The 22,332-nt window shown below is 50.6% G+C and overlaps 1 long non-coding RNA gene across 1 annotated transcript; it reads right to left on the reverse strand.

Annotated features, from left to right (window-relative positions):
• Positions 1–4,235: 4,235 nt before the first annotated feature.
• Positions 4,236–16,566, reverse strand: LOC149120890 (uncharacterized). Its single transcript, XR_016225229.1, has 3 exons — positions 16,276–16,566; positions 13,620–13,723; positions 4,236–8,387 (listed from the first exon to the last, which is right to left on the reverse strand). It is a non-coding gene; the product is annotated as an uncharacterized LOC149120890 (long non-coding RNA).
• Positions 16,567–22,332: the final 5,766 nt, after the last annotated feature.

Raw genomic sequence — 22,332 nt, forward strand, 5'->3', positions numbered from 1 at the left:
TGCTGTGGCCAGGGAGTGCAGTGGAGGATGGCCCAAGTGCTTGGGCCCTGCACCCCATGGGAGACCAGGAGAAGCACCTGGCTCCTGGCTTCGGATCGGTGCAGCGCGCCGGCCTTAGTGACCACTTGGGGGGTGAACCAATGGAGGGAAGACCTTTCTCTCTGTCTGTCTCACTAACTCTGTCTGTCCAAAAAAACAAAAACAAAAACAAAAAAAACCCCACATTTGTAATAAGGGTATGTCACAAAGTTCATGGAAAGTGTCTTGAAAAACTCAGTTATTTTGATGCAAAAACTTCTGAAATCCACACAGTTTTTTTTCATAATATGCATTTCCCTTGCGATTTTTGAGGTACTCCTATATATTCCTGTTTTCTTTTTTTAAAGATTTATTTATTTATTTGAAAGGCAGAACTACAGAGAGGCAGAAGCAGAGAGAGAGAGAGAGAGAGAGAGAGAGAGAGAGGTCTTCCATCTGCTAGTTCACTTTCCAGATGGAGCTGCACTGATCGGGAGCCAGGAGCCAGAAGCATTTTCCGGGTCCCCAGCGTGGGTGCAGGGGCCCAAGGACTTGGACATAGCAGAGAACTGGGTCAGAAGAGGAGCAGCTGGGACTCAAACTGGCATGCATATGGGATGGTGGTGTTGCTACGCCACAGTGCCACTACCCCTTCCCCCGATTTTCTCCTTTAAGGAAAACTTACATGTGCATTGGTTTACTGGGGTTGCCATAACAAAGTACCACACACGAGGTGGCTTAAACAACACATTACTCACAGTTTGGGAAGCTGGAAAGCCAAGGTAAAGATGCCAGTAGGTTTCTTTTTTTTCACTTATATTTCTTTTATAAATAAATTATTTGATTCGTATATAGTAGTTGCACATTTTTGCGGGGCACAGGGCAACACTTCAGTGCAGGTACACAGGGCAAGCCGATCAAGGCTAGCAAATAGGCTTTCCTTCTCCTCCTTTCCCCACGTCTGGAGCCCACCGGCTCTCCTCCTCCGGCTCTTCAGACAGTGAGAGGCTCACGCCGTGGACACTGTGCCGTGGGACACTACACCTTGCTGCTTCTGTGTTTTGATACCCATTATGTCCCCTCCATCTCTTCCCTCTCCCTCACCGTCCCCAGCTTGCAGCAATCACTATTATAAATGAAGATCAACTTTTTTTTTTTTTAACCTCCACTTAGGAGAACACACAGTATGTGTCCCTCGTGTCTGGCTGATTTAATGTGATCGTTCTTAGCTTGCAGATGGCCAACTTGTTGCTGTGTCTTCCCATGGTCATACTGAGTCTGCGCCCTGTGGGTGCTAACCTGGTCTTCTAAAGACGTCAGTCGTATAGGATTGGACCTCACTTTACCTTCATTGCCCTTTAAAGGTTTTTTTTTTTTTTTTTTTTTTTTTTTTTGACAGGCAGAGTGGACAGTGAGAGAGAGAGAGACAGAGAGAAAGGTCTTCCTTTGCCGTTGGTTCACCCTCCAATGGCTGCTGCGGCCGGCACGCTGCGGCCGGCGCGCTGCGGTCAGCGCACCGCACCGATCTGAAGGCAGGAGCCAGGTGCTTCTCCTGGTCTCCCATGGGGTGCAGGGCCCAAGCACTTGGGCCATCCTCCACTGCACTCCCGGGCCACAGCAGAGAGCTGGCCTGGAAGAGGGGCAACCGGGACAGAATCCGGCACCCCGACCGGGACTAGAACCCAGTGTGCCTGCGCCGCAAGGCAGAGGATTAGCCTAGTGAGCCGCGGCACCGGCTCTTTTAAAGGCTTTGAGCACAGTCGCCTTCTGAGGGCTCGGGGGCCAGGACTTTAGCACAGACATATTTCAGACATACATTCCAGCTAATAACATTGTGATACGTGTCATAAATATAGGAAATTGTGGAATACATAATTGTATGTGAAAAGCAGACACACACGCACGCACACCCACACTCACAGCCACACACATACACATCTTCCATCCATAGGTTCGCTCCCCAAACGTCCACACTGCAGGAGCTGGGCCAAGCCAAAGCCAGGAGCCGTACCTCAACCTGGGTCTCCCACATGGCTGGCAGCGTCTCAGTTACCTGAGCTGTTACCTGCTGTCTCCCCGGGTGTGTGTTAGCGGGAAGCTGGAATCGGAGGCACAGTCAGGACTGGAATCCAGGCACTCTGCTACGGGACGCAGGCCTTCCCAGTAGTGTCTTAACTGCCACTCAAAATGCCCTCCCCAATATCTACATGGACGTTAACGAATCTTTCTCAAGTTGATGCCTACATAACTACAGCCTGAAGCCACACAAAGAGCGTTAGCAGTGTCAGAGTCCTGAGTGTTCCTCCCCAACACAAGAGGAATACAATGTCTTCACGTTTCCAATTTGTATTCCCCAACTTTTTTGGGTCCTTTTTTTCCTATTGCGCACAAATCCCTCAGAGGTAGTTTGAATGTGGTTGTTAGCAACCTTTAGTCTGTAGCATGTGCTCTGAGTCGTCTTATAGCTTCTGCAGAGGGAGGGTAAGGTTCGCCCACCTTACCCCACACTTCCCTGCGTTATCTAGTCTCCTTGTGGTTGAATGAACGATTCACCTGCTCTGCTGCCACTGCGCCTCTGTACTGCTCTCAATGAGTGCTAATGAGAGTGATACTGCTGCACATCTCGTCTTTTTTTTTTTTTTTTTTTTTTTTTTTTTTGACAGGCAGAGTGGACAGTGAGAGAGAGAGACAGAGAGAAAGGTCTTCCTTTTGCCATTGGTTCACCCTCCAATGGCCACCATGACTGGCGCGCTGCGGCCGGCGCACCGCGCTGATCCGATGGCAGGAGCCAGGTGCTTCTCCTGGTCTCCCATGGGGTGCAGGGCCCAAGCACTTGGGCCATCCTCCACTGTACTCCCTGGCCACAGCAGAGAGCTGGCCTGGAAGAGGAGCAACCGGGACAGAATCCGGCACCCCGACCGGGACTAGAACCTGGTGTGCCGGCGCCGCAAGGCGGAGGATTAGCCTAGTGAGCTGCGGCACTGGCCACACATCTCGTCTTTATAACTGAAGCACAGAAGAGTGTGTTTTGGACAGCAGCACTTACTTCACACGCTTTTCTTAAGGACCTTTCATTGGGAAGATATAAATATCCTAGGTGTTTATGTACTTAATCACAGAATTTCAAAATATATGGGCAAAGACTGACCAAACTAAAGGATAACAGGCAAATAATAATCAAAATGGGAGATGTTAACGTTTCTTTTTCTCTTACTGCTTCAATAGACAACAAAAACCAGTGCAAAAGATTTATCTTGATTTTTTTTTTTTTTTTTTTTTTTTTTTTTTTTTTTTTTTTTTTTTTTGACAGGCAGAGTGGACAGTGAGAGAGAGAGACAGAGAGAGAAAGGTCTTCCTTTGCCGTTGGTTCACCCTCCAATGGCCGCCGCTGCAGCCGGCGCACCGCGCTGATCCTGGCAGGAGCCAGGAGCCAGGTGCTTTTCCTGGTCTCCCATGGGGTGCAGGGCCCAAGCACCTGGGCCATCCTCCACTGCACTCCCTGGCCATAGCAGAGAGCTGGCCTGGAAGAGGGGCAACCGGGACAGAATCCGGCGCCCCAACCGGGACTAGAACCCGGTGTGCCGGCGCCGCAAGGTGGAGGATTAGCCTATTGAGCCACGGCGCCGGCTCGATTTATCTTGATTTGTATCACACTTTATCCAACAGCTGGACACACATTTGCTTTCAAGTGAACATGAATATTTATGATGATACACATATCCTAGGTCAAAAAAATTTCAAGACATGTCGGAAGATGGAACACATTAATAGTACATTCTCTGACCGACCACAGTGGAATTAAAATAGAAATCAACAAGATGTCTAAAAGTCTTCAAATATTTAGAAAGCAAAACACACTTTTACATAACCAGCAGGTCCAAGGAGAATAAAGGAAAGTAGATACATTTTGAATAAATAATAGTTGAAAACTTGAGGAATGTAGTTAAAGCAGTGCTGCGGTGTTTACATTAAAAAATTGAAAAGTCTAAAAATGATTTAATTTCCACCCCCAAACAGATAATATAAGTTAATACAAAATAGACATAAATATCAATTATAAGCATAGAAATAGAAAATATACAAAAGAGAAAGCAAAGCTAAACATGGATTTTTCGTGATGAATAAAATTGGTGAATGTCCACCACGTTCAAAAATTATGAGAAAACTCAAATTACCAATGCCAAGGAAAAGAGGGAGGCATTGCTACAGGCCTGGCAGATATTAAAAGGACAACAAACGATTATAAAAACTTTTCCGGGAAGAAATTTATTGCTCCTAGTAATTTTCCTGGTAAACTCGATCAAGAATATAAGAGATACTTTACTAGTATACACAAACTCACAAAAAGTAGAGGAGGTGGCAATTTTTCCTAATTCATTCTATGAAATGAGCATAACTCTAACATGGAAACAAACTAAATGTACACAATAGTATCACTCGTGGGTAAAGACGGGAAAATCTTTAACATTTTATGAAACCAAATGTAACCAAATACAGAAGGCTGATACAGCATTACCAAACAGAATTTGAGCCAGTAATGCAAGGTTGGCTTAATAATTAAAATCCGTGTTATTTACCATCTGAAAAGAGGCATCAGAATGTCTCGAAGATGTGAGAAAATTGCCAAAATGTAGCATCCTTTCAAAACTGTCAGCAAAGCAGGTGTTGGAGGGCATTTCCTTTTTCTGAAGGGAAAGCAGGGTTAGGGATTTATCTCAAGAGATCTCACCTTGGAACAGGAAGCTTGGATACCGGGGTGGATCCTGTGTCCACCTGATGTGCCCTGGCACCTGGGAGAAGACGGGCTGTAAACAGAGCTGTGGTTCGCTGCAGGCTCAGTGGGAAGACAGACGCCCTGGGGCATTGAACTGAGGATGGCTGATCTGTGTTCTGCATCTTCTGAGAACATCAGAGCCCGGGGTGGCCGTCTGGGTACCGCAGGCGTCCACCCAGGCAGGCAATGCATGTGTTCATTACAGGTGTGCGTGGTTGAACTACCCCAAGGACATGCACCTATGTGATGAGGAGGCACCGCAGTCAGGAGGTTAATGCATGAAAGCTGGAATCAGACAGACTGGGTTCAAATCCTGGCATCTCCACGACCACCTGGGTAGCCTGAGGAAGATTCCTAAGGCTTCCACACTGTTGTTCTGAACTTGGAGAAAGTGGAGAGGAGCCGCCTAGCAGGAAGGGATGCAGCGTCCAGGCAGGTTGGGGCTCTCCAGCCCCACTTCAAACACCTTGCAGCCCAGCTGGTGATAACCATGGCCATGGAAGTGGTTTGTCTTTCTCCAGGACTTGGAGGGCCTACTGCTCCCTGGCGAATGAATCAGCATTGGCGTGGCACAGGGGGTGGGAGTGACCAGCTGTCCTCCGTGGAGGCTGCCCAGAAGAAAGAGGCTGGGGCCGAGTGGACCCTGCACTGCTTTGTCTGTACCCCCTCCCCCCCATCTTAGCACATGTCCTGCAGCTGCCATCCTGGGCCTCAGGGGTGCTAGGACCCACAAGAGCCTCCTCCTGTCCTCTCCAAGTTTCTCTTACTCTGGTTGGTCCCCGGCGAGCTGGCCTCCACTGTGCCATGATGCGGGTTGATCCAGGGCTCCTGCTCTGAACATTCCCTGTGCCTCCAGGGAAGTCAGTGGCTCACGGGCACTGCTGGCTGAAGCTACCTCCCCGGGCACAGGAGCTGAGGGATCTGCCGGGCAGGCGTCCTTGGTGGAGCCGCTTCTTTTGGTACTGTTCACTTCCAGTCTTTCACAGTTCCCATCTAGGGTGGGGCCCCCAACTGGCAGCGGGGTGGGGGTGGAGGAGTCCAAAAGGAGGAGCCAGAAATTCCCAATGGGGAAAGCTGCTGGGCCCCGCCCTTTGCCTCGTAGTGCCTTTTCTTCACAGCCTTTGCCTACAAGCCCCCTCCGGTGCACCTGCCAATGACATGTCCGGGGGGACAGTGCATGGCTTGTCTTGGAAGAGAAGGCATTTTGGAGCCATGTCCACACTGTGTTCTGTTTCTAGGGTCAGACAAGCACACACTGCTCTCCATGGACAACTTTCTGGCAGGCTTTCCCCTCTCTCGCTCCGCGCGCCAGGCTGGCTGGGACCCCCTGCCCCAGCAGCTTACGCAGCCTACTATGTTTCTCGCTCACCTACACCAATACCTCAGTCTTCACTGACCAGCCCATCGCTGACTGGCTGAGCCCCTCACTTCCACCACGCAGTCAGCATGTGTGTGGACTCAACCTCCCATCCTGGTTGGGACATGGGCATAACCGACACGGACACCTTCCCTGTATCTCCTGGCCTCCTGCAGGAGCCAGTGTGCGCTTCCTCCTGGTTGGCCAAGTCCATCCCAGCGTGGGGCAGGTCCGTGTCTCCACCATGCAACCCACATTTATGGTCAGCAGCCCTACCTCACTTTGAACCTCTCCTGTAGCCCAGCAATTACCCTTTAGTCACATTAGGGGGTCCAAGGAGCAGTGTCATGGAATCTCTTTCCCCAGAGCCCCTGTTTTCGCTGGTATATTCAGGAACCCAGGCAGAACCTTGGCCGGCGGCACAGCCAAGCTTGCCTCTGACCCTGCTGAAATTGATATGGCTACCGTATCCCCTTCCCAAATTCTCATTGGCAGTCTCACCTGACAGCTGTCGTAGCCCTGACCCTTTGGGAAATCTGGAAGGCTCAGGACAAGCTCCAGACTTAATCTCCACGGTAGCTCTGGCACCCAATGGCGGCAAAAGGCAATCAGCTTTCGCACACCTGACACCCACGTCCTTTGGCATACGTGTGAGCGCCCAGCGGGGCCTTGGTGGCTCTGCAGGGTCCGAGCAGCCACTACTTGCTCTGGGGTCATCATGGAGATGTTCAGCACTGGGCACGGCTCACCCGTTGCTAGCCCTGCTTCAGACCCATTGCCTTCACGGGCCCTGCAGTCCCGTGGGTGCTGGCAGCTCTCTGGCTGGTGTGTCTGCTTCAGGCCCAGCTCCACGTCTAAAGCAGTCTGGCTTTAGGAAAGGGCTAAGAGGGACGCCCAACATCTCAACTTAGGTTGGGGGAGGCTTAGGCCTGTGCACCGGCGTTCTTGCCATCCTATAAAGCACCTCTCATACAATTGGCCAGAATTTCCGAGAGCAAAACTTTCCAGGGAGACTAGCTGGGGCCTGCCCAAACAAAGCACACCTGTCATACCATCACTGAGCAAAAGACTCGTGCCCAAAGACACCTGTGTTCTTCCTTGCGTTAGATCGCCCGGAAACCATCTGGCCAAAACACATTTGTTGTAGTCAGAGGGGCCTGTGGTGGGAGTACTCCTGCTCTGGCCTGTGGTCGGATCACCTGGGGTGCACCTGACAGAGGCAGCTGTCTCTCGCAACCACACCTGTGCTTGGAGGCCCTTCTGTTTCCGCCTCCAATCAGAGCACCTGGCTTCACCTTGTCCCTAGCACATGTATTGCAATGGGAGGGGACAGCATGGTATCTGTCATGGAGAGCCTGTCCCTCCCGCAATGGCTCTGGGCACTTGAGGGCCCATAAGCCAAAGCAGGCCTGTTACTAATGGAGAAGGCCGCACCACTGAGACACGCACACCTCAAGACGTTGCTGGCCACAGCTTCTGGCGGACACCCAGGGGCCACTTGGCTTGAGCACATCTGTTGCTGCTGGAGGGGCTGGAGCCGTATCCGTGACTGTAGGAGCCACTCCGGACAAAGGCATCTTGGATCCGTAGATCCACAGAGTACAGGTGGTGCAATGGGAGGTGACAGCACCACACCTCGTGTTTGGGGACACTTCTGTTCCTACCATCATTCCGAGCAGTTGGGGGCACTCGTGATGAGAGCACACCTGTTGTGGCCGGATAGGACAACACTTGGAGGAAGACATGTCTATTCTCATTGCCCTTCCGAACCCCTGGGGCCTAGGCCAGGGTGTCTGCCCCCTTTGACTTTGTGGGGGCTAACACGACTGAGAAAACATCTGATAATCCGGAATTTTTTTACCTACTTTTGATCATATCAAGTGGGCACTGTAGTGCATTGTGCGTGGCAAGCAGTGTTTTCACCATCTGTTTAGGGTTTCCTTGGGGACAGAAATACGGGGGCATCAGCCCATTCATTTTCTTCTAGCGCAAGAGCTAGGATCTCAGCAACTAAAAGCAAAAGTTTCCTTCAGGAATGGCCAGGGGGTCACAGGCCCCCCTCGGATGGATCTTGTTCTCCAGGGAGTAGGTTCAGCCCCTTCTAGTCATGTCAAACAAACTCAACCTGCCTTTTGTCTTCCAAGGCTAAGCCGCAGGCCCAATGCCTCTGGGGTATGTGTATGTGTCGAAGGTCGCGGGTTCAGATGAGGCCGAACGTGGTGGCCTTGAGGCATCGCGCTGTGGAGAGAAGAGAGAGACCTGTAAGTACCAGCCAGGCAACACTCTGGTTTCAACTCCCAGCTCGAAAGACCCAAGCTCTGGGCCGGTTTTCCTCTGGCCTCAAAACTGTCAGGACACACACTGCTGGCTGTAGCCACCCCCTTTCTCTTACCTCCTATTTTTCTTTCCCAGGCTCTACCCATCATTTACTGGTCTGTCCATCCACCTGTCTACATACACATGGCGTTGTTCTTGTTAATTGGTTCTCTGCTTGTATGTTTTTGCTCTTTGACTCACTGGTAGAGGAAAATTTGACTTCTGTGAAGGGACTTCAAAATGCTCATGCAAGACAGAATTAAAAATAAGTTGGTTTTCATGGAAAAAATTGAAATCCATGCATACAAGGAGTCTTCAAAAATTCAGGGGAAATGCGTACTGTGAAAAAACTACGCATGGATTTCAAAGTTTTATTTTGCACCAAAATAAACCATGGACTTCTTTGAAGTACCTTCCTGGGAGGGGTAATGTGTTGAGCCAAAGTTATAAGTGTGCAAGTGGCCCAGGGAACAGCCCTACTTGACGAGAGTGTGCACTGACTTCTTCTTCTTTTTTTTTAAGATTTAATTATTTAAAAGTTAGAGTTACAGAGTACACAGAGAGAGGAGAGGCAGAGGAGAGAGAGAGAGAGAGAGAGAGAGAGAGGTCTTCCATCCGATGGTTCACTCCCTAGATGGCCGCAACAGCCAGAGCTGCGCCGATCCGAAGCCAGGAGCCAGGAGCTTCTTCCGAGTCTCCCACATGGGTGCAGGGGCCCAAGGACTTGGACCATCTTCCACTGCTTTCCCAGGCCACAGCAGAGAGCTGGATCGGAAGAGGAGCAGCTGGGACTGGAACTGGCGCCCACAGGGGATGCCGGTGCTTCAGGCCAGGGCGTTAACCCGCTGCACCACAGTGCCGGCCCCAGCGCTGACTTCTGAGGCTTGTGTTTCCCGAATGAGAGCTGAGGGCCCACGGGAAGGTAAGGTTCGGGGGGAGGGGAATGAGGCAACGCGGCCCCCTTTCCTGCTTCTCTCTGCGCCTCGTCGCTGCTCTGACCCCACCCTAGGCTACATCATCCCTGTTGTGTGTTGAACATTTTGGCTTCCGTGTCTTCTCTTTTAACTTACACTTGTGCCAATAATACACACACACATGCGCGTGTGCTCCACCGGTTGAGGACTGGCGTGGCATCCACGCCTTTGAGCCTCAGGAGAAAAGGATGCAAGAAATCGAGCCTGCTTTGCAATTTGGGGAAAACTGCCGCCTAGGGTGCCTGTCATATAGACGCTGTTATCCACTGTAACAGGCATCATGCCGCTTTGGAAACCAGAACCGATTCTCCTTTCAGGGAAATAACTAAGTTGTGTTTGGAAAAGTAACCCGTCTGTTTCTAGCCTAAGCCACTAAGAATATCAAATAACTAGATTTATAATTTCACCCAGTCTTGGCTGGCTGTAGGACTGTGCGATACCAAGAATACAGTGTTTTCTGGGACATTTTACAACCCAGGAAAACCATCATAAATGCCGCAATGGCAGGGGCTGGAATAGGCTGAAGCCAGGAGCCTGGAACTCCATTCAGGTCTCTCGTGTGGGTGCAGGGACCCAAGCACTTGGGTCATCTTTCACTGCTTTGCTAGGTGCATTAGCAGAGAGCTGGATCGGAAGTGGAGCAGCCAGGACTCGAACCGGCACTCACAAAGGGTGCTTGCATCCCAGGTGGTGGCTTAACTGGCTGTGCCACAATGTTGGCTCCCACATGCTCCTTCCAGAAGGCCTTCACCAGAGCTGAGCCAATGCTGGCACCATGTCCTCGAATCTCCAGAACTGTGACCAAAATACCGCCCCCCCCCCACCATTTTTACAAAGTTAGCCAGCCTCAAGAATTTCATCATAGCAACACCCCGGGCAAGGGGTAGTGATGGCTCACAGGCAAGATGGCTGCAGTGGTGCAGTGAGAAGTGAACTCTGCACACTCATATGTTTTGAAGTGCTCGCTGTTGGATTGCAAGGCAGGACCGTATGTGAGAGACAGAGAGTGGTGCATGGACTTGCCATTTGAGTTCAGACAAACTTTTGGCTTCATCAGGGCGTACTTGGCCACTAGCCTATGGACTCTAGTGACCGATTCAGAATGCTTACTTGAGAAAGGAGAAATGGGGAAAACAGACTCGTGACCACGTGTGCTTGTGTTCACTGCACATAAAGTAAAGACCCTCACCATGAACCTCCGTGGAAACGAATTTAGGACACCAGACTACAGACTCAAAATTATGCATGTGTTAGAGCAAATGTGAGAGACCCCAATTTATAGCCTTAGGATAGAAAGTTATTCTTGAGATTTAAAAGATCATAAAAATTTTAAAAAGCCATGAGAAATAGAATTCCATTGAAAATTTTAAAAAACCTAGTTTTTAAGTGATAAACAAGATTAAGAAAGCACAAAGACTTAAAACTGATGTTCAAAAAAAGCTACAATGCAGAAAATGGGTAGGCAGCCATCATCAACTGGGCAAAACTATTTGCAAAACATCTATCTAGCAAATGACTGACACAGAATATGTAAAGAACTCCTCAAGCTACTCAAAAAAATGGGTAAAATAGTTGAGCAATCCCTTTAGAAGGAAAACATTCAGTAAGCATGTATGAACGTGTGTTCGTACTCATCAGTGGGCCAAAGCAAAGAGGAGTAATCAAAGAACCGATTCACGGAACGAAAGAAGTCCTACAAAGAGGGAACCGAGTCTGTTCCCACTGATGTGAATTTCCAGAACTGCCATAGCCAAATCTGCAGTCACCCCAGGTTTCTGAAGCACTAGGGGGCAGGGGGTGCACCTGGGACCTGTCAGGTCGGGGAGCAAGGACGGCCCCTCCCATAAGGGATCTTCTTCTAAGGTCCAGGCGCTCCCTTCCTTTGCTGGCCGGCCTGCTCCAGGGACGAGGAATCTGACTTGCTGTGTCAGAGGAGCCACAGTCCAGGCACACCCATCTCAGGAGCTGGAGCTCCGTGGTATTCGTCAAGGTGTTTTGAAGCAGACACTCTGACAAGGTCAAGGCGTGTCTGCTTATATGGTCACTAAGCCTTTTCTGCACCAAAGCTTTCTTGTGGCTTTATCTTCCTACTTTGTGCCTCCCCACTACTGCCAGCCATCCTATTGCCCAGCGCACACCTACTTTAACATTAAGCTTTCTGGATGAATTATGTAAAAGGTATTGGAAGAGCAATACAAGAAAATGCTATTGGGGTGGGCATTTAGCCTAGTGGTGAAGATGCCGGCACCCCACCTTGGAATGCGTGGATTCAGTACCTGGCTCCGAGATTCAACGGTGATGGCCTTGCCCTCTGAAGGGATTGACGCAGCTCCCGAGGGGCACTGGCTGGTTCCTGTCACAGTGATTTGTTATCCATATCTATATCTGTATCTGTATCTATATCTACATCTATATCTACATAAAAGTGGGTGTGGATCCTAAATTCCTCCGTCCTCCTGTGCTGCTGTGTGATCTCCTCTGCATGTACTCTCACCAGGGTGATGCTATTTGCTCTAAGACCCTCACCAGAAGCCAAGCCAGGTAGGCAGCTTGATCCTGAACTGTGAGCCTCCAAAACTGGGACATAAAGAAACCTCTTGGGGCCGGCGCTGTGGTGCAGCGGGTTAATGCCCTGGCCTGCAGCGCCGGCATCCCTTTTGGGTGCTGGTTCTAGTCCCGGCTGCTTCTCTTCTGATCCAGCTCTCTGCTATGGCCTGGGAAAGCAGTAGAAGATGGCCCAAGTGCTTAGGCCCCTGCATCTGCATGGGAGACCGGGAAGAAGCTCCTGGCTCCTGGCTTTGGATCAGTGCAGCTCCAGCCTTTGCGGCCACTTGGGGAGTGAACGGAAGGAAGACCTTTCTCTCTGTCTCTCCCTCTCACTGTCTGTAATTCTACCTCTCAAATAAAATAAATACAATCTTAAAAAAAAGAAAGAAGAGAAAGGAAAGAAGGGAAGAAGAGACGTATCACTATATTCTTAGAATTGTATCTATGAACTACATTAAATCTTTTCTCTTTATGGTAATATCACATTAGCATGAGAATTGTGTTGTAGTAATTATCTTGTATTTGCTGTGACCCTGAAAATCTAGGGCAACACTAAATGTCTTAAAATAAAAAAGTTTAGTAAAACTGAAAAACTTCTATAAATATTGAAGAAGAAATAAAAAAGAGAAAACTGAAATGACCAATATTGGGATTACAAACGATTAAGATTCAAAAACGTGTTACAGATCTGAGGGACACGGAAGGGACAGCATGTGGCCACAGTCATCTCCCCGGGGAGAAACTGGTGGGTCTGAATGGTTTTCCCCAGGAACCAATAGCAAACATTCACAAACTCAGAAAACAGAGAAGGAAGCAACTTTTCCTAATTCATACTAGAAGGCCAGCACAGCCTGCATATCAAAAGCTGCCAAGAAAATGACATTAGTAGCCCTCGATAACACAGACACAAAATCTCACAATATTTTAGTAAATCAAATCCAGCCAACTATAAAACAATCTTGTATGACTGAGTAGGTTTCCCGCAGGAATCCAAAGGTTGGTTTAACATTTAATAACATTGATCAATGGGATTCACCATATTAGGAGAATAAAGAAGACAGACATATGATTAGTCTCAGTAGCTGTGGTTTTCACACCACTTAGACAACGTCCCAGGCAAGTAGGAATGGGAGAGAATATTCCATGTGTGTGATAAATCACATTTATGAAAAAACTTCAGTGGATAGTATACTGAGGAATTTTACCATATGCTTAGCAACTAGAAAAGGCTATCGTTATCTCTGCTTGTATTCTATATTTATGATGTTGTAGCAGATATAGAAGAAATAGTAAGGCACACAGATTAAAATGGAAGCAGGACTTTCAGCGTGGAAACATGACTGTGTGTGTAGAAGGCCCAGTGGAGCCTACAGAGAACCTGCAGGAAGAGATGAGGTTAGCAAGGTTTCAGTACAAAGGCGAACACATCAAAAAATTTTCTTGGTAAAACTACCATAAAACAATATATGCCTTGTGTACATATGTGCAGGTATACACACACGTATCATTTTCAAAGGTTGGGGAAGTTCCTCTTGGCCAATTCCAAGTTTTTATTAGGACCCTAACAGCTGGACCATGGAATTACTACAAGTGATGTCTGTGCCCTTGAAGCCAGCACGAGGCTGGTACCCACCTGTCATGCAGCTCGTGTACGTGTACTGGGGACGCACGCACTCACAGACAGCTGTGAATCAGGCTGCGCTTCCTGGAGGAGAGGGGCCTGCCGACTGTCCGTCCCTGTGAGCACAAGAGGAAATAAAGAGAAATAAAAGGCATGCAGATTAAAACAGAAGTAAAGTGAGCGGGATGCAGACAAACCGTGTAAGTCAAAAATACCAAGGGACCCACAGAGAAATGACCGTAAGTCAAGAGTGGTGTTAGCTAGCTCTCGGTGTACAAAGTCCACACACACACACACACACACACACACACACGGATTATCTGCATAGTATCAACGAACTGCTGAAAACAAATCTTCCAAAGATCCCGTTTAAAACAGCATTTACAGGGCCGGCGCCGCGGCTCACTAGGCTAATCCTCCGCCTAGCGGCGCCGGCACACCGGGTTCTAGTCCCGGTCGGGGCGCCGGATTCTGTCCCGGTTGCCCCTCTTCCAGGCCAGCCCTCTGCTGTGGCCAGGGAGTACAGTGGAGGATGGCCCAGGTGCTTGGGCCCTGCACCCCATGGGAGACCAGGAAAAGCACCTGGCTCCTGGCTTCTGCCATCGGATCAGTGCGGTGCGCTGGCCGCAGCGCACCGGCCGCGGCGGCCATTGGAGGGTGAACCAACGGCAAAGGAAGACCTTTCTCTCTGTCTCTCTCTCTCACTGTCCACTCTGCCTGTCAAAAAAATAAAAAAATAAAAAAAAATAAAAAAAAAAACCAGCATTTACAAACCCCAGAGAATACTTGGGAATTTGCAAAAGTTTTGGAAGACCGATACACAAGCACTACAAAAACAGTGGTAGCAACGTTTAGGGAGTGGATCGGCTGATGGAAGATCTGTCTTTCAAAGAAGTAAATTTTTAAAACAGTGGTGGCAAACTTTCTCCTAAAAGACCAGATAGGCTTGGTGGATGCCTTGGTCTCTGTCCCATATCGTGTGTGTGTGTGTGTGTGTGTGTGTCCTCCAACTCTGAGATTGTTAATGTGATTCTAGCTCGCTGACCATAACAAACCAGCTAGGAACTGCATTTGTTGGACTAAGGCCCTGGTGCCGATCCTTGCTATAAAACACCACTGAGAGAAAACATAAAGGACTAAGCCTGGAAAAGCCAGTGCTGCTAAGCCATCAGTTTGGGCCAGGACTCGGAGAGTTGGTCCGTGGAGTCACTGTAAGAGACGTCGGTGTCCCTGGAGGCACAGGTGGACCCTGCATCCATCTGCTGTGCCTCCACCTGAGAGAACACAGCTCCCAGTCAGCTGCTGGGGTCTGCTGCAGAACTCAACGAAAAGACAATTCGCCCTTGTGAAACCCATGTGCTCAGGGGTCTTCAAACAGTTCGTGGAAAATATTATAAAAAGGCTACAGCGGGCCGGCGCCGCAGCTCACTAGGCTAATCCTCTGTCTGCGGTGCTGGTACTCTGGGTTCTAGTCCCGGTTGGGGCGCCGGATTCTGTCCCGGTTGCCCCTCTTCCAGGCCAGCTCTCTGCTGTGGCCCGGGAGTGCAGTGGAGGATGGCCCAAGTGCTTAGGCCCTGCACCCCATGGGAGACCAGGAGGAAGCACCTAGCTCCTGGCTTCGGATTGGCACAGTGCGCCAGCCATAGCGGCCACTTGGGGGGTGAACCAACGGAAGGAAGACCTTTCTCTCTGTCTCTCTGTCTACTCTGCCTGTTTTTTTTTTTTTTTTTTTTTTTTTTTTAAGGCTACAGCAGCAGGCGCTTGCATGCTGCGGGTTAAGCTGCTGTATGAATGCCTGCGTCCCATATTGGGGTGCCTTGGATCGAGTCCTGCCCCTACTTCTGATCCAGCCTTGGGCAGTAGGTGATGGCTCAAATACTTGAGTCCTTGCCATCCGTGGAGGAGACCCGGATGGGGTTCCTGGCTCCTGGCTTCAGTGCTGCCCAACCATGGCTGTTGTGGGCATTTGGGGAGCCAACCAGTGGCCGGAAGATTCTCTCTCTCCCCATTACTCTACCTTTCAAGTAAATAAACATTAAAAAAAATAAAGCTATCAATGGATTCTAAAAACTGTTTTGCACCAAAATGAGTTTATCTTTTAATTTCACGTTTCCCCAAAGGTTTGGAAGCAGCCTTGGGTATCCCCAAGGATGACAGCCTGGGCGCAAGTCCTGTCAGCATCACTGTCACTTTGTGAGCTGAGGCACTCACTTCTTTGAAGGCTTAAATGTTCTGCCAAATTTATAACAAGGTGTGAAGGTAAACTGCCGGCCAGGAAGGGAAGCTTTGGGGTGCAGCAGGCAGAGAGCGCCGCGCCCCACAAACCATCACAGCCCAGCTCGGGGTGCTGGACTCACGCCTTTCCCGGGCGGCCACACGAAAGGTGCTCGCCCCCCAGGAGCTGGAGAGACGCGGTCCAAAGGGACAGTGAGTGTCCTGGGTCCTGTGCCGCCAGGATCAGGCGTGGGGTGGGGGTGGGGCTGGTGGCACCGACGGGCGCCCCCTGCTGACCGTCTCCCAACACTTGTCCGGCACCGTTCCCGCCCGCCCTCACCCGCGCAGGGCAGACTCTGCCCTCCCGAGCCCCGGAGGGAAGGAGCCGAGGACCCCCTGGCTGTGATGGCCGCAGCCAGCCAGCGCCTCCTGGCCAGGCGCCCAGGATGCTCACTCTGCGGGTGCCTGGCCTCCGCGGTTCCCAAGAGCGGCACACAGCGCGGGGGCCATCTGGTGCCACACGCCTGCACCTGAGTGCGGGAGGTCCCCAAGGCGGCCAGACCGTTGGGCGTCCCCTTGGCCGTTTGCGGCTTTGACTTCGAGCCCCGCGCTCGCGTGCGCTCGGCTGGCGCATGCCTGTCGCGCGCTCCCACGGGGCTCGCAAGCCTCCGGCCGGCTGGAGTCGGAGGATCTAGTAGATCTGAGTTTTTCCTACCCTACTCCGAGAATTCACCGGCTCGCCAACTGCTTTTTCTGGCAACTTCCTCAGCGAGCTTTGCCCCCGCCCTGTCGCAGGCCTCACCACCCCTGGCCTGGCTCACCCTGCTGCCCTGTGTCTCACTTCTGCTCCACGCCAGGGCCCTTCTGACGCAGTTTCCGGTCTGACATCTAGGTGCAACATCCCTTCCAAGAGGTGGTGTCTGACGGGCCGGCTCAGTGTGCTTTCCGGTGCTGTCGGCTTTGTGCCTCCAGCCCGTCTGGCCCCTCTGGAAGGGCAATGAATAGACTCTCCCCTGCTCGCCACCTGCCACCTGCTATGAGGTCTTGGCTACGCAATCCCTGCACCCCCAGACCTTTTTTTTTTAAGATTTATTTTACTTATTTGAAAGAACTACAGAGAGAGGTAGAGACACCCAGAGAGAGAGAGAGAGAGAGAGAGGTCCTCCATCTGCTGGTTCACTCTCCAAATGGCCACAATGGCCAGAGCTGAGCTGATCAGGAGCCAGGAGCCTCTTCCCGGTTTCCCACGCGGGTGCAGGGGCCCAAGGACCCGGGCCATCCTCCACCGCCCTCCCAGGGCGCAGCAGAGAACTGAATCGGAAGTGGAGCAGCCGGGACTCGAACTGGCACCCACACGGAATGCCCCGCGCCCTAACCTTTGAGCAAGAGACACTGAGAGGAAGGCCCTAGGAGAGGGGAGGAAAGGGATAGGTCAGGTGGAGGGTGAAAAATAACAGTGGCAGGTGGGTCAGGGGAGGGCCACCCATGGCCAGAGGACAGCACCACCACCAGCAGGTTCTTGGAGACCAATGGAGCTATCACTTCTTTAGTGCAGTCCCAGGCCTCAGAAGAAAAACTTCCATTCCAAGCACTCGAACTTCTTCTATGAGGCCATTCACCAAAGGCCACGACATCCACAGCTCACACCGGCCAGCTGGAGGTCCCCCCACCTCTCTTTTAAAGAGTTACTTATTTGAAAGGCAGAATTACAGAGAGAGGGAAAGACAGAGAGGTCTCCAGCCTGCTGGTTCACGCTCCAAATACTCACAACAGGCAGGGCCAGGCCGAAGGTAGGAGCCAGGACCTCCATCCAGTTTTCTCACGTGGGTGGCAGGAACCCAAGTACTTGGGCCATCAAAACTGGTTTTTGAGGTTTTGATCCTGTAACATTCCAACTTTGGCTTTCCTGTCCATGTGCTCTGGGACCAACCCAGGCACCAGCTTCGTGTTGCTAGGACTCAGCTTGCTTTCTTTCTTTCTTTCTTTCTTTCTTTCTTTCTTTCTCTCTTTTTTTAAAGATTTACTTATTTATTTGAAAGTCAGAGTTACACAGATAGAGAAGGAGAGAGAGAGAGAGAGGTCTTCCATCCGCTGGTTCACTTCCCAATTGGCCACAATGGCCGGAGCTGGGCCATTCCGAAGCCAGGAGCCAGGAGCTTCTTCCGGGTCTCCCATGCGGGTGCAGGGGCCCAAGGACCTGGGCCATCTTCTACTGCTTTCCCAGGCCATAGCAGAGAGCTAGATCGAAAGTGGAGCAGCTGGGACTCGAACCAGTGCCCATATGGGATGCCAACACTGCAGGAGATGGCTTTACCCGCTACGCCACAGTGCTGGCCCCAGGACTCAGCTTTAAAGCAGGAACAAACACCTTGGTTCATGTTGGGAAAGGCTGGAACCTGAGAACCAGGGTCCTCCTGGCCTGTAGCAGCTTTTCTGCAACTACAGAAGCAAATCTCCGGCGAGTGAGTCTGTTCTTAGGAGACGCTCTATCCGTGGGCCTCCAGGCAGAGGGTCACGGCAGCAGGACACGGAAGCCGAAGTGAGCGACATGGCTGCTGTGTGGAGTAGGGCATATCGTGAACAAGCTCGCATCCCAGGATGGGCTCAGAAGAATGGGGAGTCATGAGAAGGGGGTAAGAAAAAAAAAACAGACAAAATCATATGGAGATTTTAGAAATATTCCTGAAGTTACCTAAGAAGAAGAATTGAAGGAGTGCCAGGACAGAGACAGACAGCCTTAGGGGATTCTTTGCAGTGGTCAGAGCAGTGAGGCCTGCTCCTGGTCTGGAGGAATAGACAGAGGGATGGTAACGGAGCATTAGGAGGAGGAGGTGACTAGCTATGAGCAGGTGACAAGCTACGGCAGCACACCCAGGGCAATCTTAGATACGTGCACTCGAGACATTTCGGCAGAAATGTTGTGAGTTCAGCGTAGGGAGTGTGATAAACTTAGGGAACATCCAGGTATTATTCAGAGGGCAGTTTTATTTTTAAGATTTATTTTATTTATTTGAAAAACAGAGTTACAGAGAGAGGTAGAGACAGAGAGAGAGGTCTTCCATCTGCTGGTTCACTCCCCAAATGGCTGCAACGGCCAGAGCTGCACTGATCCAAAGTCAGGAGCCAGGAGCTTCTTCCCACAGGTCTCCCACGCGGGTGCAGGGGTCCAAGGACATGGGCCATCTTCTACTGCTTTCCCAGGCCATAGCAGAGAGCTAGATCGGAAGAGGAACAGCCGGGACTAGAACCGGCGCCCATATGGGCTGCTGGTGCTTCAGGCCAGGACGTTAACTTGCTGTGCCACAGTGCCGGCCCCCAGAGGGCAGTTTATTCACAACTTTAAAAAAAATTTTAATATGTGTTCCAAGGACTATTCTAGGAAGTAGCATCAATTTTAAAAAATGGAAAAAAAAATCCTGGGCTTGTATAACCTACATTTTCATGGGAGAAGAGAAAATGAACAAGAAACATAATAAGTGAGTAGATTACTAGCAGATCAACCATCAACAGATTCTGTAGAGAATAAAGCGGTGTGTGGGAGTTGAACTCGGTGTTAGGGAGAGATGGTTCCAGCTCACACAGGGTGGACCAGGTGGGCTGCAATGGGAAGGTGAGATCTGGGGAGAAGCCCTTGAAGGAGGCGGCTGAGTGAACCCCAGCAGGATCTGGAAGAAGAGTATCCCAGTGCCGGGAACGCGTGCTGTGAAAGCCCAAGCAGCAGCGGGTAATCCGGTGGCCCTGGAACGGAGTCACCAGCTGGGGCAGTGGAGGAGAGGACAGAGGTAGGCAGGCAGGAAGGGACGCTGGGGGGCCTGGAAGGCTGTCCAGGAGCGCCGCCCTTGACTCAGAGGTGGGAATCACGGAGCTGGCATCCCAGGGTCATCCGGCCTGCGGGAGGCCGGCGCAGAAGCGCGCAGACCACCGGCGGAGGGCGGCGCGGTGGGGGAGAGGGGGATTCTGTGTAGGTTTCCCTGGATTTGCGCTGGCCTCAGTGAAGGTCACCGTGGATGCACACTTGTCACTGTAGTTTTGGAAGCAGGCTGCTTGTGGAGAACCCCGAGAGGGAAAATGAGGACAAAACAAAAACATGGAGGGAGCATGTTGGAAAAATGCCCTGAGGTCCTCGCCCACACCCTTGAAACAGAAACCCAATGACGTCAGATGCTGAAAATAAAGCTACTAATGTTTATGAGAAAATCAGTTTACAACCTTAGGATATAAAGGATTTCCTTTTTCACAAAGACAATTGTGTCTATTTTCTTTAAAAATTCTTTTTTTAAAATAAGATTTATTTCCTGCTAATATGCCTGGGTAAGCAGTGGAAGACGGCCCAAATACTTGGGGCCCTGCACCCACATCAGAGACCCAGAAGAAACTCCTGGCTTCTGGCTTCAGCCTGGCTCAGCTCTGGCTGTTGAGGCTATGTGGGGAGTGAACCAGTGGATGGAAAATTCTGCCCCCCCCGCAAGAAATCCTCCACCTGCTGGTTCACTCCCCAAATGCCTGAAACAGCTTGGCCTGGGCCAGGCTGAAGCCAGTAGGCTGGAACTCCATCTGGGTCTCCCGCATGGGTGGCAGGGACCTAAACACCCAGACCATCTTCCGATGCTCTCCCATGTGCATCAGCAGGGAGCTGTGTCAGAAACAGAGCAGCTGGGACTTGTACCGCGTTCCCACATGGGATACGGGCATTGCAAGCAGCAACTTAATCTACTGTGCCACAATGCCAGACCTGAGGGTGTTCTTTATATTTATTTACTCATGTTATAGTGAGAGGTAGAGTTGCAGACAGAGAGAGAGGTCTTCCATTCCCTGGTTCACTCCCCAAATAGCTGCAACAAATGGAGCTGGGCCGATCCAAAGCCAGCAGCCAGGAGCTTCTTCTGGGTCTCCAACATGGGTGCAGGGGCCCGAGCACTTGGGCTGTCTTCTGCTTTCCCAGGCCACAGCAGAGAGCTGGATGGGAAGAGGAGCAGCCAGACTCCAACCAGGGCTCATGTGGGATGTCAGCGCCTCAGACAGGGCTTAGTCCACTACGCCACAGCACCTGCCCCTAATTAATTTATTTCTTAAAGATTTATTTATTTGACAAACATAGATACAAAGAGCAGGGGGGAGAAAGAGAGAGATACCTTCCATCTGCTGGTGCACTCTCCAAATGCCTGCAACAGCCAAGGCTAGGGTATGCCATATGGGTGGCAGGGAGCCAAATACTTGTTCTACCAGCCCTGCCTCCCAGGGCCTGGTCTAACAGGGAGCTGAAGACGGGGGTGGGAGGTGGATACTGAACCCAGGTGCCCAGAGACGGAATGCAGTGTCTCAGCCACCAAGGCAAATGCCCCTGCTGTGTTTAGTCACCAGCCCAGTGAGGGTGTCTCATTGTGGATTTTGATCTGCATGTTTCTAGCGAGAAGTGGTGTTGGACATCCTTTCACGTGCTTCTGGGCCATGTGTATGTTTTCTTTGAAGAAATGTCTATTCAATTCATTTGTCCCTTTTTCCAGTGGCTGGTTTGCATATTGTATTGCTGAGGTTAGGGCTCCTTCATATATTCTGGATATAAATCCTTTTCTGATACATGGCTTACAGGTATTTTCTCTTATTCCATCAGTTGTCTCTTCACTCTCTTGCTAGTATTCCTTGATGGACAGAGTTTTTTATTTTGACGAAATCCAAATTTTTATCTTTTTTTTAAATTTTTTTTGACAGGCAGAGTGGACAGTGAGATAGAGAGAGACAGAGAGAAAAGTCTTCCTTTGCCGTTGGTTCACCCTCCAATGGCCGCCGCGGCCAGCGCGCTGCGGCCGGTGCACTGCGCTGATCTGATGGCAGGAGCCAGGTACTTCTCCTGGTCTCCCATGGGGTGCAGGGCCCAAGCACTTGGGCCATCCTCCACTGCACTCCCTGGCCACAGCAGAGAGCTGGCCTGGAAGAGGGGCAACCGGGACAGAATCCGGAGCCCCGACCGGGACTAGAACCTGGTGTGCCGGTGCCGCAAGGCGGAGGATTAGCCTAGTGAGCTGCAGCGCCGGCCCAAATTCCAAATTTTTAATTTTGTCAATTTTCAATTTTGTTGCCTGTGTTTTCAGTATCATCTAGGTAATCATTGCCTAAATCCAATACCATGAAGCTCCAGTCTGTTTTCTTCTAGGAGTGTCGCCCTTAGCTCTTAGGTTTAGATCTCTGATCCATTTTGAATCATTTTTGTGTATGTTGTAACCTAAAATCTAACTTCATTCTTTTGCACGTGGATATTCAAGTTTCCTAGCACCTTTTCAAAGGGAACCACAAAAGACTACTAATAACCAAAGTAGAATGAGACAGAAAAGCCAAGTTGGAGACCCCACATTTCTTGGTTTCAAATTATATTACTAGGGGCTGACATTGTGGCGCAGTGTGTTAACGCCCTGGCCTGAAACACCGGCATCCCATATGGGCACTGGTTCAAGACCCGGCTGTCCACTTCTGATCCAGCTCTCTGCTATGGTCTGGGAAAGCAGCAGAAGATGGC

This window comes from Oryctolagus cuniculus, chromosome 18 (assembly GCF_051225735.1).
Source record: "Oryctolagus cuniculus isolate XC-2025 breed Fujian yellow rabbit chromosome 18, ASM5122573v1, whole genome shotgun sequence".
Classification (NCBI taxonomy): domain Eukaryota; kingdom Metazoa; phylum Chordata; class Mammalia; order Lagomorpha; family Leporidae; genus Oryctolagus; species Oryctolagus cuniculus.